Raw genomic sequence first — 15,024 nt, forward strand, 5'->3', positions numbered from 1 at the left:
TAATACATACACAAATACATATAAATGTTCATATGTTTTTTTAATCTAAATATTAAAAACTTTCAAGGATTTTAGATGCTGATGATCGTTAAACGTGTCATAACCAATGACTGTATAAAATGGTCATAACAGGCTTTTGAAAATGGTCCATTGAGTTTCAAAGCTATTATGCTAACGGTTAGCATTTTGGCAGATCACCTACTGCACCTTAATGTCAGTCAACTCATCAAAAATAAATGTAGGCCTAATCACTCTTTTCTAATGTTGGGTTCAGATCATGCTATACAATGACACACCATCTTGTTCTCTTCAAAGTACCTTTATTTTTATATGTTTATGTTTCCTTTATTGGAGTTAAACAGGTCGTGCAACTTTTAAAAATTGGTTTTAGCTTGACTATATGATTCATCCGACTCTTTTCCAAAGAATCACTCAAAAGAACCGATTCAGCGCATTGACTCGTTCGCGAGTCGACCGTAAAAAAACATTTCGAGTGAACGCCTCCCTCTCGTGAGCTCCGCGTTGTTTTGACTCTCAAAACAAAAGCAGACGCAAATCCCGTGGAATTAATCCATCACAAATGCAGAGCAACATTCACCACCACAGCGCATCTCCTAATGAAGGTGTACGACCAGCCACGCGCGTGCTTTTGTTCGGGCGCGAGTGTTTCCAGCGGGTGTGAGGTGGCACCGAGCGGGGACGCGGATCTTTGTAAATGAATAAGAGATGAACGCGCCAGGATCCAGACTGGCACGCCGCGCGCACGGACGCAGACCGACATTGCGCAGTAAAGCTGCTCTGGGTTTGGTTCTGGTTGGTTCGGTCGGCTCGTGGTGCCTCTGAGACGGATGTTTTAGGAGGAAGAAGCTCTCTGGAGCCGCACAGAGGCCCTCAGCTGCGCACATCAGCTGTTCCGAGCATCTCCCGTGTGTTTATTTCTGCCGTCTTGAGTTCTTCATCATGTTTATTTGACGGTAAGTAAAAAACGCTTGCCTCAATGTGGGTTCAATGCCAAATTATTACATCGTAGTCATTAAAAAACAAATATATTTTCTATTGTAATGCGTACATTTTCGTTTGCTATTGTTTCCTTTGAAAATAAAGACCCAAACAAAGTGGTATGTTGCCTATGTTAATGTACTTAAACACTTCATGCAGTGCATTTGATGTAAAGCTCTATAAATAAATGTCGGATACCCGCGATTATCTGGTTTTAGGATTGTTTTGTCAAAGCAATGAGACAGTACCTGTGGCATTTTGTTGTTGGCAAATGTTCTGATATACACGCATTTGAAGTTTCTGTTGTGTAAAGATCTAATGTTGCGTAAATGCACATGTTTTCAAGGCTAAAGACCTGCTGCTTGGTTATTCGTGCACGTTTTTCCTCAGTGTGAGTTTAATTGGGATTTATTTCAGAAATATTGATTGCCAATGTGGCATGTCCTTGATGTTAATAAGATGGTAGTAAAATCGCCACATAGCTATCCCAAAAGATTAACGATTCATAATGCTAAACGCAAATATTAAACATTAGATTTACATTTAATTCAAGTAGAGATTAAATAGCACTGATTATTGATGGTATTAACTCTGTTAGTAATGGCCAAATCATTTCACTTCAAGTCTCAATGTATGATCAAGAAACAGTTATTACTGTATATATTTTTGGATGTAGGCTATTTTTTTACTCATAAATGGCAAATTTGTAAGTAAGTAAGTAAAGGTTTATTTATATAGCACCTTTCCCAGACATTGAGTCACAAAGTGCTTTACAATAAGAGAAAACAAGTTAAAGAACACAGGACAATCAAAGAAGTCCTGTTAAAACATATTAAAACTAATTAAAAATTGTGTTGACTTCGGCTTTCAACTTTGGAATTTTTGGCTGAAAGTGTACTAAAGAAGAGAAGTCAGATACATTTTAGATAGTGTGAAATGTAAACTAAAAGCTAAACTATCCTGTTAAGTGCTGTAGAATTGAGCGTGATAATATGGGGTTCTTGCAAATGCTTGAACTAAAAGTGACTATTTAAATGTTGAGAGCTGGTTATTTTTCATGGATATTAAAGCTACTCTTTTGCATCATCATTTTTTTTTTCTTTCTTTTCTTTTTTTTTTTTTGATTACATGTGCAGATTTATTTATACACAGCAACATTGCCGGTGTTTATTCAACTCTGAGAGTTAATTTATAACACTTTACCTGTGTATCCACACTGGCCAGAGTTAAAATAACATTTTTAAAGGTGTTAACAGTTTAACACTAAGTTAAATTTTTTTTTCACGTTTTATCAATAATTATTCACATACTTTATAAATGCAGTGCACATTGTTCTAGTCATGCATTATAAAACAAACAATTAGGCCCCATTCACACTAATATGGGCGACACTTTATTTTTATGGTCTGTTTTGAGTATTAGTAGACTGTCTACATAATATTTGTTAAAACTGCTGCTAAACAGACATTTCACTGACTATAAGAAACTTTGCAAGGACATGACAATTTACACTAACCCCAACCTAACAGTCTACTTATAATCTAATGAGGATTAGTTGGCATGTAGATGCAATGTAACTTAAATTCAACAAACGGACCATCAAAATAAAGTGACATCTTAATATATTTTAAAATGCATAACCTTTGCTATGGTTATGCCTTCTGTCCACTCTACCCTGGAGTTTTCAAGCCTCGAAAATGGAGCGTTTTGAAAACGCTGAAAAGACGTTTTGGTTTTAAAATGTTGCTGCTCAGTGTTAGTGTGGATGGGGCAAAATGGAGACATCTGAAAACAGAGGTGTGACTGATTGGGGCTTATTTCAATATCAAGCGCACAAAGTCCAGTCTTTGCTTTTAAATTCAGACTTCGCAAGTTTGATTTGAAGAACAAACTCTCGAGGACACAACGCGTAAAACTTCAAAGGGAGCAGAGTATTTTATAAGGTCATTCACATCACCCTGGCTTTATCTTAACTATAAAATGAAAACATGATATAAGGAACTGACTATTTTTATTTTGATATTATTTTGATATTATTTTGATATTAGCAACAGACACCAAAATTGTTGAGGCGTCATGTAGCTACATATTTAAATGACCGTCATCTTCTCTGTATGCATATTTGTAACAAAACGGAGCCTAAAACAGAACTGCCTCCTTACATTTTCAGTAAAAAACATGAAACACACCCTCTCTATTGCTAAATATCAGTTTAAATAATCAATAATGGCCCTTTTAAAAGTATAACGTACAATAAATTTATACATTATAGGAGATGAAGGCAAGCAATCAGTCAAATGTGCAGCATCAGTGTTTGTGGTAAATAAATATGTTAACTTATCTCTGCGCTCAGCCAAAACACGTTACCTGAGAACAAGAAATAGATTCAAAAGACCAAAGAGTTGTTAGATAGAGACAAGATGAATAAAATATTACATTTAACAGCTAGTGAGATTAGATCCAGCGGTAGATCCTTGATTAGCTGTCCGACATGCACTGCTCTCATCTGGGGAGTTGTGCTCAAAGCACCCGCTGACTGCCTGGAGCTCAGACTTCCACATATGCTGCAGTGCATGACAGAGTGTTTGTGTGTGGTCACCCGATGTGTATTTTCAGCATTGGAGTGTGGATGGTGATCTTTTCAGAAACGCTAGATCAGGGTTTACCAAACTTGTCCCTGGAGGGCTGGTGTCCTGCAGATTTTAGCTCCAACCCTAATCAAACACACCTGAACAAGCTAATCAAGGTCTTACTAGGTATACTTGAAACACCCAGGCAGGTGTGTTGAGGCAAGTTGGAGCTAAACCCTGCAGGGCACCGGACCTCCAGGAACGAGATTGGTGACCCTGGCGCTAGATGAAACGCCAGTGTGGATGTGGATAGTTTTCGTTCTAAAATGCTGTTTTAAAACTAAAGCATAATAGTGTAAAAGGGGCCTTAATTATTGTTGGGTTCAAAGCTAATTAGTTGCATAATAAACCAGTACAAAACACACTTTCACGCTTTATTTTAAATGAAATACTGAATGTTTAAAAAATGTAGTAAAAAAGTCTGCATAAATATCTTTAAACTCTCAGTACTGTGTATTTTTCTCAAGAACAAGGGACTGTAAAGTTCTTAGAATTGAGATGGCTCCTGAAACTGCAGTATGTAAAACCTGATAGATTAAGAGTATAGAGTAGTAATAATATAGTAGATTGGGATTTTATTTAGCATTTACAGAAATCTTAAAACTTGCTTTGTGCACGTCCGGTCTTGTTGATGATTATACGCATTACTATAAAGACATTTTAAAACGCTGCTGTCTATCAATTCGGTGGGCGGGACAATCACAGTCACATTGTCATATTATGTTACATATGTCACGTTGCGGTCGGCCTCAAAATGGGAGGGATTTGGATCCTATTTTAACTTGAGGAAAATTTAAAAAAGAGACTTCTTGTGTTTCTATCTCTCCAAATATGACTGAACACACTATACCTACACACAGTTCTGTCCAAACAGCTTACAAAAGATGATTTTCATCATTGGTTCCCCTTATTGTACAATGTTTGATTAGTAAGCCCACACAGAATCTGTGTGTGCAGATTTCTGCAGATTTTTAACCCATCGAGTCTATTTATTTACTTGTGTAAAGTTATATTTATTCAGTTTTTAAATTAATTTCATTATTATTATTAATTAATATATGAAATGTTCATTCATTTATTTTCTTTTTGGTTTAGTCCCTGTATTCATCAGGGGTCGCCACAGTGGAATGAACCACCAACTTATCCAGCATATGTTTTACTAGTGTAAAAGGGGCCTTGATTATTGTTAGGTTCAGAGCTAATTAGTTGCTTAATAAACCAGTACAAAACACACTTTTACGCTTTATTTTAAATGAAATACTGGATGTTTTAAAAAATGTAGTAGTTAAAGTCTGCAAAAATATCTTTAAACTCTCAGTACTGTGTATTTTTCTCAAGAACAAGGGACTGTAAAGTTCTTAGAATTGAGATGGCTCTTGAAACTGCAGTATGTAAAACCTGATAGATTAAGAGTATAGAGTAGTAATAATATAGTAGATTGGGATTTTATCTAGCATTTACAGAAATCTTAAAACTTGCTTTGCGCATGTCCGGTCTTGTTGATGATTATACGCATTACTATAAAGACATTTTAAAACGCTGCTGTCTATCAATTCGGTGGGCGGGAAAATCACAGTCACATTGTCATATTATGTCACATATGTCACGTCATATTACGTCGGCCTCAAAATGGGAGGGATTTGGATCCTATTTTAACTTGAGGAAAATTTAAAAAAGAGACTTCTTGTGTTTCTATCTCTCCAAATATGACTGAACACACTATACCTACACACAGTTCTGTCCAAACAGCTTACAAAAGATGATTTTCATCATTGGTTCCCCTTATTATACAATGTTTGATTAGTAAGCCCACACAGAATCTGTGTGTGCAGATTTCCGCAGATTTTTAGCCCATCTAGTCTATTTATTTACTTGTGTAAAGTTATATTTATTCAGTTTTTAAATTAATTTCATTATTATTATTAATTAATATATGAAATGTTCATTCATTTATTTTCTTTTTGGTTTAGTCCCTGTATTAATCTGGGGTCGCCACAGTGGAATGAACCACCAACTTATCCAGCATATGTTTTACTAGTGTAAAAGGGGCCTTGATTATTGTTAGGTTCAGAGCTAATTAGTTGCTTAATAAACCAGTACAAAACACACTTTCACGCTTTATTTTTAATGAAATACTGGATGTTTAAAAAATGTAGTTAACGTCTGCAAAAATATATTTTTTAACTCTCAGTACTGTGTATTTTTCTCAAGAACTAGGGACTGTAAAGTTCTTAGAATTGAGATGGCCCCTTGAAACTGCAGTATGTAAAACCTGATAGATTAAGAGTATATAGTAGTAATAATTTAGTAGATTGGAATATTATTTAGCATTTACAGAAATCTGACTTATTTTAGGAGAGTTGTCAAAAAGAGACAGTTGCTAGTTTTCTAGTTTTCCTCACAAGTAATGAGGTCATACGAAGCTTTTTGCTTTGAAGAGCAGCTCCAAAATCCCACTTCAGGACTATTTAGACCATCTATGTGATCTGTGGATTAAATGACACAGTTAAAGCTGTTGGCTCAGTCATTAATGCCTTCGCCTCAGACTCAATTTCAGGATGCCCTGGTTCTCGTTCAATCCAATATTCACCTAACAGTCTCACTTGGTTGCATATCCACTCAGATTCATTTCTAAGAGCATCGCAAAATACAGTATAATCTGAAGTAGCTTCTCAGATTGTGTCTTAAATTTACTCAAAAGTGTGTGCAGAATCCGTCCAATGTTCACCTAACAGGCTCAATCGCTTGCGTATCCATTCAGATTCGTTTCTAAGAGCCAACAAGCATCGCAAAGTACAGTATAATCCGAACTAGCTTCTCAGATTGTGTCTTAAATGTACTCAAAAGTGTGTGCAGAATCTGTCCAATATTCAACTAACAGACTCAATCGCTTGCGTATCCATTCAGATTCGTTTCTAAGAGCCAACAATCATCGCAAAGTACAGTAAAATCTGGATTAGCTTCTCCGATTTCTTCTTAAGTTTAGTCAAAAGTGTGTGTGTGGATTCTGTCTGGGCCTTGCGGCGTCTGATCAGATCATCTTGAATTTTAGCATTGATTGATCTCTGTTGGCTAGGATGTTATTGAACGTTGGATCAGACAGTCTTGAATGAATAATTGTGGAAGCTAAAGGTGGAGAAAGATAGAGTCTGACATCAATGGACAGTAATGATATATGGTTTGAGAGGGCTTTACAGACCAGCAGACAATGGAGGCTTTCAGTAAAGGTCTGAAGGAATCAATTCAGCTCAGTTTCATTGTGTTTTCAAGATTATTTCTTTAGATATTTTAGAAGTAGTGAGCTATTTTATGTCACGTTTTTACGTTGAACACTGTTGGTATGTCAGATTTTTGACTTGAAAGTAACTGCCAAACGGTTCACAAACAGTTCACATGTGTCGCAAGGGGATATTTGTGGGAATAGACAAAACAAATTGTATGTAATTTGTAGTTTTTTTTTTTGTTTAATTCCAAATAATCATTAGGATATTAAGCAAAGATTGTTTTCCAACTGTTAATACTGTAAATATTGGATAATAGAATGATTGTGTTGAATTAGCCTTGTCAAAGACTGATCGTGCTCCTCCCGATATTTTTGTTTACAAAACATCACATAAACGTTGGAAAATTCTGTCTGGCCAGATTAATAAGTAATGTGCATGGCAAAGAACTTAATTTAGACAGTTTTAAAGGTGATTTTTCTTGTTGGGTTCTGATGTCAACCTGATTTTCATTTACAAACCAAATGCAATCTCTCAAGACGTTGGGGTACAACGTCAATGTGACGTCGTGTTGATGCCCTGTGCCTCTTGTGATGTGATGGAAAACATGCTATCATGTTTTTTTTTGCACATTAACAAAAGCATTCTCTAAAAGTGTCTTCATTATAGTTTATTCACAGGTTTTCATATTGACCTCGACTGTGTTGATATACACTTTTAAAAGCGTCCTGGCATTTCCATCCAGAGTTGTTTGTTTTTTAATATGACATCCCGAATTGCACATGTGGATGGAAACTTTTAATGACTTACACATTCCTTGCGTCAACATGCATTGTCAGTTTCTAATTCTGTGCATTTGTGTATGTTTATGATCCGCTGCGAGGTTGAATCCTGGGAAGAATGCATCTTCCTGCGTCAGCGAGGGGACTATGTAAGGTTAATGCTTTATTTTTGACTGTGTGTGTTTTTGTGTACAGAGCAATCGCAGGAAGAAGTCAAGGCTCTTTCCTGGTGTTTCCTTGAGCAGAATACACACACACACACACTTAGACAAACCTTACATCACTCTGTACCCGAAATAGAATATGCATCATGGCCTATTGTTCATCCAAACTGTGCGGTCACACTGATGTGACATTTCTTAGCCTTATTTGTCAATACAGGCTTTAATGTTCATCTGATAATCCAAGATGACCCTTATTGAATAATAAATCAAAACTCAAAACAACCTTTGGGATTATTTTTGACCAGATGATCAAACCAAAGAGTTGCTAGTCATACATTTTACTGCTCATAAATTGCTCTTTTATAACTCAGGAGGCTGTGGTGGCTCAGTGGTTAGCACTGTCGCCTCACAGCAAGAAGGTCGCTGGTTTGAGTCCAGGCTGGGCCAGTTGACATTTCTGTGTGGAGTTTGCATGTTATCCCTTTATTTGCCGTGGGTTTCCTCCAGGTGCTCCAGTTTTCCCCACTAGGTGAATTGGGAATATGACTGTGTGTTTCCCAGAAGTGGGTTGTGTCTGCAAGGGCATCCGCTGCCTAAAGCATATACTGGAATAGTTGGCGGTTCATTCCACTGTGGTGACCTCTGAAAATTAAAGTACTAAGCCGAAGAAAATGAGTGAACGTATGAATGAGGCTGTTTCAGTTTGAGATGAGTAGTTGGGCGATTAAGTGATTTTCATGTGCATCTTGTCAGTAAAGTTGGTTCTGGTCAATCTCCAGCACGTGCTTTCAGATGGAGCAGCATTTACTGCACAGAGCTGTAGTTCACTGATAAGCTATGCAAAGTTAAGGTTGATTGAAATGGATGGGGGTGGCACAGTGGCTCAGTGGTTAGCTCTGTTGCCTCACAGAGGCACTGGACTGGCTGGGTCAGTAGGCATTTCTGTGTGGAGTTTGCATGTTCTCCTCGTGTTGGCATGGGCTTCCTCCGGTTTTCCCCACATTCCCAAGACATGTGCTGTAGGTGAATTGAATAAGCTAAATTGGCCGTAGTGCATGAGTATATGTGTGAATGAATGTGAGAGGTATGGGATTCCCAGTGCTGGCAAGGGTGCATCTGCTGCGTAAAACAAATGGCAGAATAGTTGCCGGTTCATTACAATTTGTCTTTTGCTAATTCACAATCACTCCCATATCTTTTTCATTCACAGTTTATATAAATGTTTCAAACCCATTCTAAAACAGACTACATGCTAAACAGTATCTAGACTCAAATCAACAATGTGCGTTAATAAACAGACACTAACCCGCCGTACCGCTAGGAAGCGTGTAAACATGCTACATTAGCCTATTGTTTGGCTGTGAACGCCAGCTGGCATGCTGAAACCCGTCTCAGATATGGGTCAGTGCTTTGGCATGCGAGTAGCCGGGATGTGCTGGCTCATCTATAAATAGCGTCACCCTCAACGCTGTATAAATAAACACTGAAACGATACGAGGTGATGCAGTGAGGGGGGACTCGTCTGGTTTAAGGGAACGTTTGCTCCAAAAAACTCAACTTTATCTTCGCTTGACCTGAGAAATGTAAATACGGGCAGGAAGTCTGAACAGGATCAGTGGTTGTTTTGTAGAGCAGGTTTACAGTAGGATGAATACCTAGATCATATATGACTTTACCAGAGGAAAAGCTGTAAAAATATCTATAAATTAGTAGTTTTCTATGTTTATTTATGCTTTTAAATTGCATAATGGGATTTTGATCTCTCTTCCATCTACTTTTAAGCTTGAAAAGTTGTAAAAGGTGACTTTTTAAAATCATTTTTAATAGTTTAAAGTGATAAATTGTCTGGGTTGGTGTTATATATTATGCTATAAATACCTTGTAATAATATGCCAGTATATTTTCTGTTATTTTAAAGAATTATTTCTCTATAAATTATGTCTTATACGTTATATTATTATTATTATTCAAACTACTAAAATGTCAATATAAGTCACTTTGTTAAACTGTAGAGCTGAATTTTCAACATCTATAGTCGACAGAGCAGAGATCAACATCCATAATGCAATTCACATGTCACACCCAGTCTTCCTTGTGTGTTTTGTTTTTATCATGTGACCTTGCATGTGCTACTTTGTACCCGTTCCCGCCATTTGTTGATGTTCATCTGTGTCACCTGCGTTCATCCCCTTTATGTAATCAGTTTATCATCGCCTGTGTATTTAAGTCCCTGTATTCAGTAAGTTCCGGTATTCTCTCTGTTGATGTCTGTCTTAACCCCATGTTCTTTCTGTGTTCCTCCGAGTAAGTGTTATCCAGAATATACTTGTTTTCATAATCCTGAGATTCTGTGCCTTCCTGGAGTGAACCAGGTGCTACATCACAACTGTAAATAAATGGAAAGCACAAAATATGGAAATCATCTTTGTTTTATAGAGAGCCAACTCTTATCTTTTTGATTAGCATTGTTTCTTTTGGGTTGTGCAGTTTGTTTCACAGACTTTCTACAAAGTATGTTGTATACTGTAAACCAGCAGACTTTTTTTTTTTTGCCACATCCATAACACATCTTTATTTTCATCATTTAAAGTACAAAACATGTTTACATATTTGATATTTTTCTGGTGGTCATTAGTTCTGGAAAATATGAACAAAAGTTTCAATATAATGTTTCACAAACACCGAAACAGTTGATCAAAATACAATTGCTAAACATAATTATTAACTCAATAATTATATAAATAATAAGGTAAAATACCACATGTATACACAAAAATATACACACATAAGATAACATAAACATAAAAAAACAAACAATAGGAAAAAATAAAGTAAAATTATATATATATATATATATATATATATATATATATATATATATATATATATATATATATATATATATTATTTCACTTTATTTTTATATTTTTATTTATATATATTTGATGAATGTTTTGACAAGAATTTGTGATAATTTGTGAACTAAAATGTTTTTCGATATGATCTTTATTAAAACGTGCATGACACATTTTAACTTATTTGTAATTACACATCTGTAATGACAAAGTTGCAAATTAACATAAAAATGTTTGCTTTATAAAATGAGGTAATAATTTTACGTGTTTTATTGTTCAAATGATCTAAATAAATACACTTCATACAAATATGACGATGCAACAGCATTACAAAAACATTTAAAGTGAACATTTGCATTTATATATTGACATTCTGAATAAACTTAAGTGTGTTTGACAATTTTTATTCTAGAATTTTAATCATATTATTTATTAAATTATAATAAAACTATGGGGGAGTGTACCAAGTGTTTTAAATGCAATGTGTGGTCATACTAAATGTAGTTAATTAATTTAGTTAAAAAGCATCCTCATTTTACACCGTTTTTACACAAGTGCCTAAAACTTTGAACAGTACTGAGGTTTTTCGAAGATCTTCAAAGTTCTTCTTGGTTTAGTTTGTCTCAGTTTGTTTAGATCTGTGTGGAGCACTGGCTGTTGTCAAGCTCCTTTAGCAGAAAATTATCTCAGTGTATAATTACAATTAATAAAACAGTAATTAATTAAATAAATTGATATTTCAAATTGACATGCTACAAGTTTTTTTATTTTATTTTTTTAGAAATAAGCGGCTTTAAACCTTTTTTATTTGCTTGCTTGCTTATAATGTCATGTAATGCACTTATAATATATTGTCATATTTTAATAATCATTACGATGCATGTTTTATTGCTTAATAGAGTGTGATAATGATCACTGAATTGTATTTTAATGGACAGTGTCATGGTATTTTTTTTTTAAGGCGTGTTTATTTGCTCATTTCCCTATCCATCATATTGACGAAGAGTAAAACAGATGACCATTTAAATACTACTTTCTCTGTCAAGGTTAAAACTAAATGTTTCTACCTTAGACAATCTCATTTACCCAAACACTCCAGCTGTAGCTATTGCGTTGTGCATGTGTCGTCCCATCAGGCCAGCGTTTAGCCTGAGTGCTCTGAGGTTCAAAGGTAAGGTCTCTCGGTGGAGGCATTAGGCAGGATTTATCCACGCTGACTCAGTCATCCTGCTGGAGGAAGTGCTCGAGGAGGGACAGGATGTAAGATCATTAGCTAATGCATCTTAGCTGAGCTGACCGTTCCTGGCAGAGACACGGCGCCTCTGACTTTCTGAAGGATATCGCCTTGTCCTGTTACTTTAGGCATGTTGGCGTGCTCCACCAGCCACAATTGTAGTTGACCAGGATCAACAGAATTGTATTTAATTACTGTGTTTTACGGAATTTATATGATTTAAAATAAACAGCACCTATGGTGACAAATCTACTTTTAAAGCTGTTTGGACAGACATATGTGTAGGTATAGTGCATAAACACACCCAGTCCTTTTTTTTGGTCAAAACGGTAGACCAATTGGAGCGGTTTTCACATTGACCGCAACTTGACGTAAGAGTGCGGCCACCAATTTTGATTGACAGACGCGCATTAACATTTCTCCATATCAACAAGACAGGATGTGCGCAAAGCAACCGGGAATAAAAGGTCTGTTCAGTTTGCTAGGATCATCAGTCATCATCAAACGTGATCAAGAGTCTAGCTGCGTCCCAAATGGCACACTATACACTATGCACTCATGCACTATGTACTTATGCACTTACACACTCCACAGGATAGTATATGTATGTAGTGTCGTCCCAAATGGCACACTAATGTGTTTTTACTAAGCGGAAATTCAAGCCGTTTCCCTGATGACGTTTGACGGTCGCCAAATCAGTGAAATAAACGACCGAATTATCAGATAATATCTGCCGTGAGTATTGCCGCATTCACCATCGGGAGGCGCTAAAATCACTCTCGTAGGAGAATTTTGCTTTCACCATCCAAAATAAATAAAGTTATTCAACATGTGCGTCTGATAGCTCCGCCCCTTCTGCTACGTAAGCAAACCTGCGGTCGTTGAGTGCGTGAAGTGTCCATCATTACACACTTCATTTTACCGGCTAAATGAGTGTATCATCCGGGTAATTAAAGTGCACTTATTATTTTTAGAGTTTTCAGTGTGAACACACTACTTACACTATTTATACTACAAAATGGCGTAGAATAGTGCATAAGTATGCGATTTGGGACGCAGCTTGAGTTTCCACTGCACACGACATTTGGACACGACTGTCGGCATACGCCCCCTTGTGGCAGTCGCACAGTATTTTCAGTGTTGTCGTGCACCATGGGAGAGAAGCTGATTCTCAGTGTCCGAAATAAAGGAGTGCAAAAGCAAGAGCCTTAATTCTCTGTTCGTTTACATGGTTGAATGAATGAATAATAGAAACTCATATTAGAGGGAATGTGGAGACAACATTAAAAATATATATTTTCATTACTCTCTTACTTACATCTACGAACAGAATTTTTTATATATATATATATATATATATATATATATATATATATATATATATATATATATAAACTTTTATAATAAAAAACAAAAAACAAATAAACTCCTATTTCCCATCTCACGCATGCACGGACCTGCTTGTACAACACTGGAATACATCGCATCCAGTCGGCCACTCGCACACGGTCTAGTTGCAGGAGTTCAAATATTTCAGCGGATCCGCAGCTCAATTCGGATCCAAATTTTCTACATACGGAGATGATCAGAACTTCACACAGCTCCCGAACTGCTGTCAGGGAGATGGTAGTGGTTTGGTGGTGTTTGACAGGGTGCGCTACGTGTCTGAAGAGCGAGGACTGAGGACTGGGAGGGGTGAGAAGGGTGCTCGACGTATTTGAGGACCGGGTGGGAGACGCGAGATTAGCGGGAGATTATCTCTCATTTGCGGGAATCCGGGAGTCTCTGTGCATTTGCAAGAGACTCACGAAACTTCTGGAAGACTTGGAACTTCTGGAATGACCTCCCGCCCTGCTCATTATTCTCTCTTCATATAACCCTATGCATATTAAATATCCATAATACACTTTGATATAGCCGAGGTTGGATCGTATCACTTTTTCACTACAATCAATCCGCTCCAGAGTTTGTTCCAATCGAGCCGAGACACCTCATTCAAGCAATCTCGGAGCGATTGTTTTGATGCAGATCTGAGCACGATTGGTGGTTTCACATTTGTCAAATGAACCACGCTAACTAGGCAAACAAGACCGCATGAATTGTATTATTATTTTATTATTAATAATTATAAATTAATATATTTATTAAAATTTTATTTTAAATTGCCATATAAAGATTTCCATGTAGCTTTTCACATCTAATTTTAAATTCAAAAATTATTTAAAATTTAAAATATAGTTTTTCAATTGCTAATGCACACATTTTTGTTTATCTATTTATTTATTTATTTATCTATTTATCTATTTATTTATCTATTTTTTATTTATTTATTTCTGTATTAATTGATTAATTTATTTGTTTTATGTATTTATTTATTTATTTGTTTGTTTATTTATTTATTTTATATTTTAATTTAATTTATAAAAATTAACAAATAATAAACATGAATAATTAAATAGCATAAGCATACAAAAAAGTCTATATACTGTATAAATTGTATTATTATTATTATTATTTTACTATGTAATTTATTTTTAGTTTCTAAGGCCCACATTTCTATTTTTTTTTTTATATAATTCAATTAATTGCATTTTGCTTGCTCATGTAATTTTTCTCTGTCATTTAATTGTTTTATTGAATTTAATTCTTCTGTATTTCAACTGATTGGCATGTTTTGCAAGAACAAACACCTCTCTTCTTCTAGCTTTTATACATGTTATATCTGTTTTATACGATTAATAAATCTCATAATTTTGCATTTCTAGTCCTACACCCTTAAAACATAATGGGAAAAGCATTAAGACAGGACGTTCTGTTGATTATTTAGACGAAGATCAAATGCATTAGATTAATCCAAAGAGATAAGCGAGGCATATGCTGTGTAGTCTGACAAAACATGCTTGGAGAAAATTAAAGAGTGATGAAAAATATGAGTAGAACAGGTGGAGGAGACAATGATAACATGTGAGATGGCTTTAAATGTGTGTGTGTGTGTGTGTGTGTGTGTGTGTGTGTGTGTGTGTGTGTGTGTGTGTGTGTGTGTAGGCAGACAGAGGGACGGACAGTCAGGCCACAGAAATGAGATGAGACTGGCCTGGTAATACAGGGATTAATAAAAGCGTTCTGTCACCGCTAAATC

At 35.8% G+C, this 15,024-nt stretch overlaps 1 protein-coding gene across 1 annotated transcript in view; it reads left to right on the forward strand.

Annotated features, from left to right (window-relative positions):
• Nucleotides 1–486: 486 nt before the first annotated feature.
• The window catches only part of hecw2b (HECT, C2 and WW domain containing E3 ubiquitin protein ligase 2b), a 91,880-nt gene continuing 77,342 nt past the window's right edge, over nt 487–15,024 (forward strand). The window contains exon 1 of the mRNA XM_087236635.1: nt 487–974. The gene's annotated coding sequence lies outside the window, so the exon portion shown is untranslated. The remainder of the gene's footprint in view (nt 975–15,024) is intronic.

The sequence above is a fragment of the Danio rerio genome, chromosome 1 (assembly GCF_052040795.2).
Source record: "Danio rerio strain M-AB ecotype USA chromosome 1, GRCz13ab, whole genome shotgun sequence".
Classification (NCBI taxonomy): domain Eukaryota; kingdom Metazoa; phylum Chordata; class Actinopteri; order Cypriniformes; family Danionidae; genus Danio; species Danio rerio.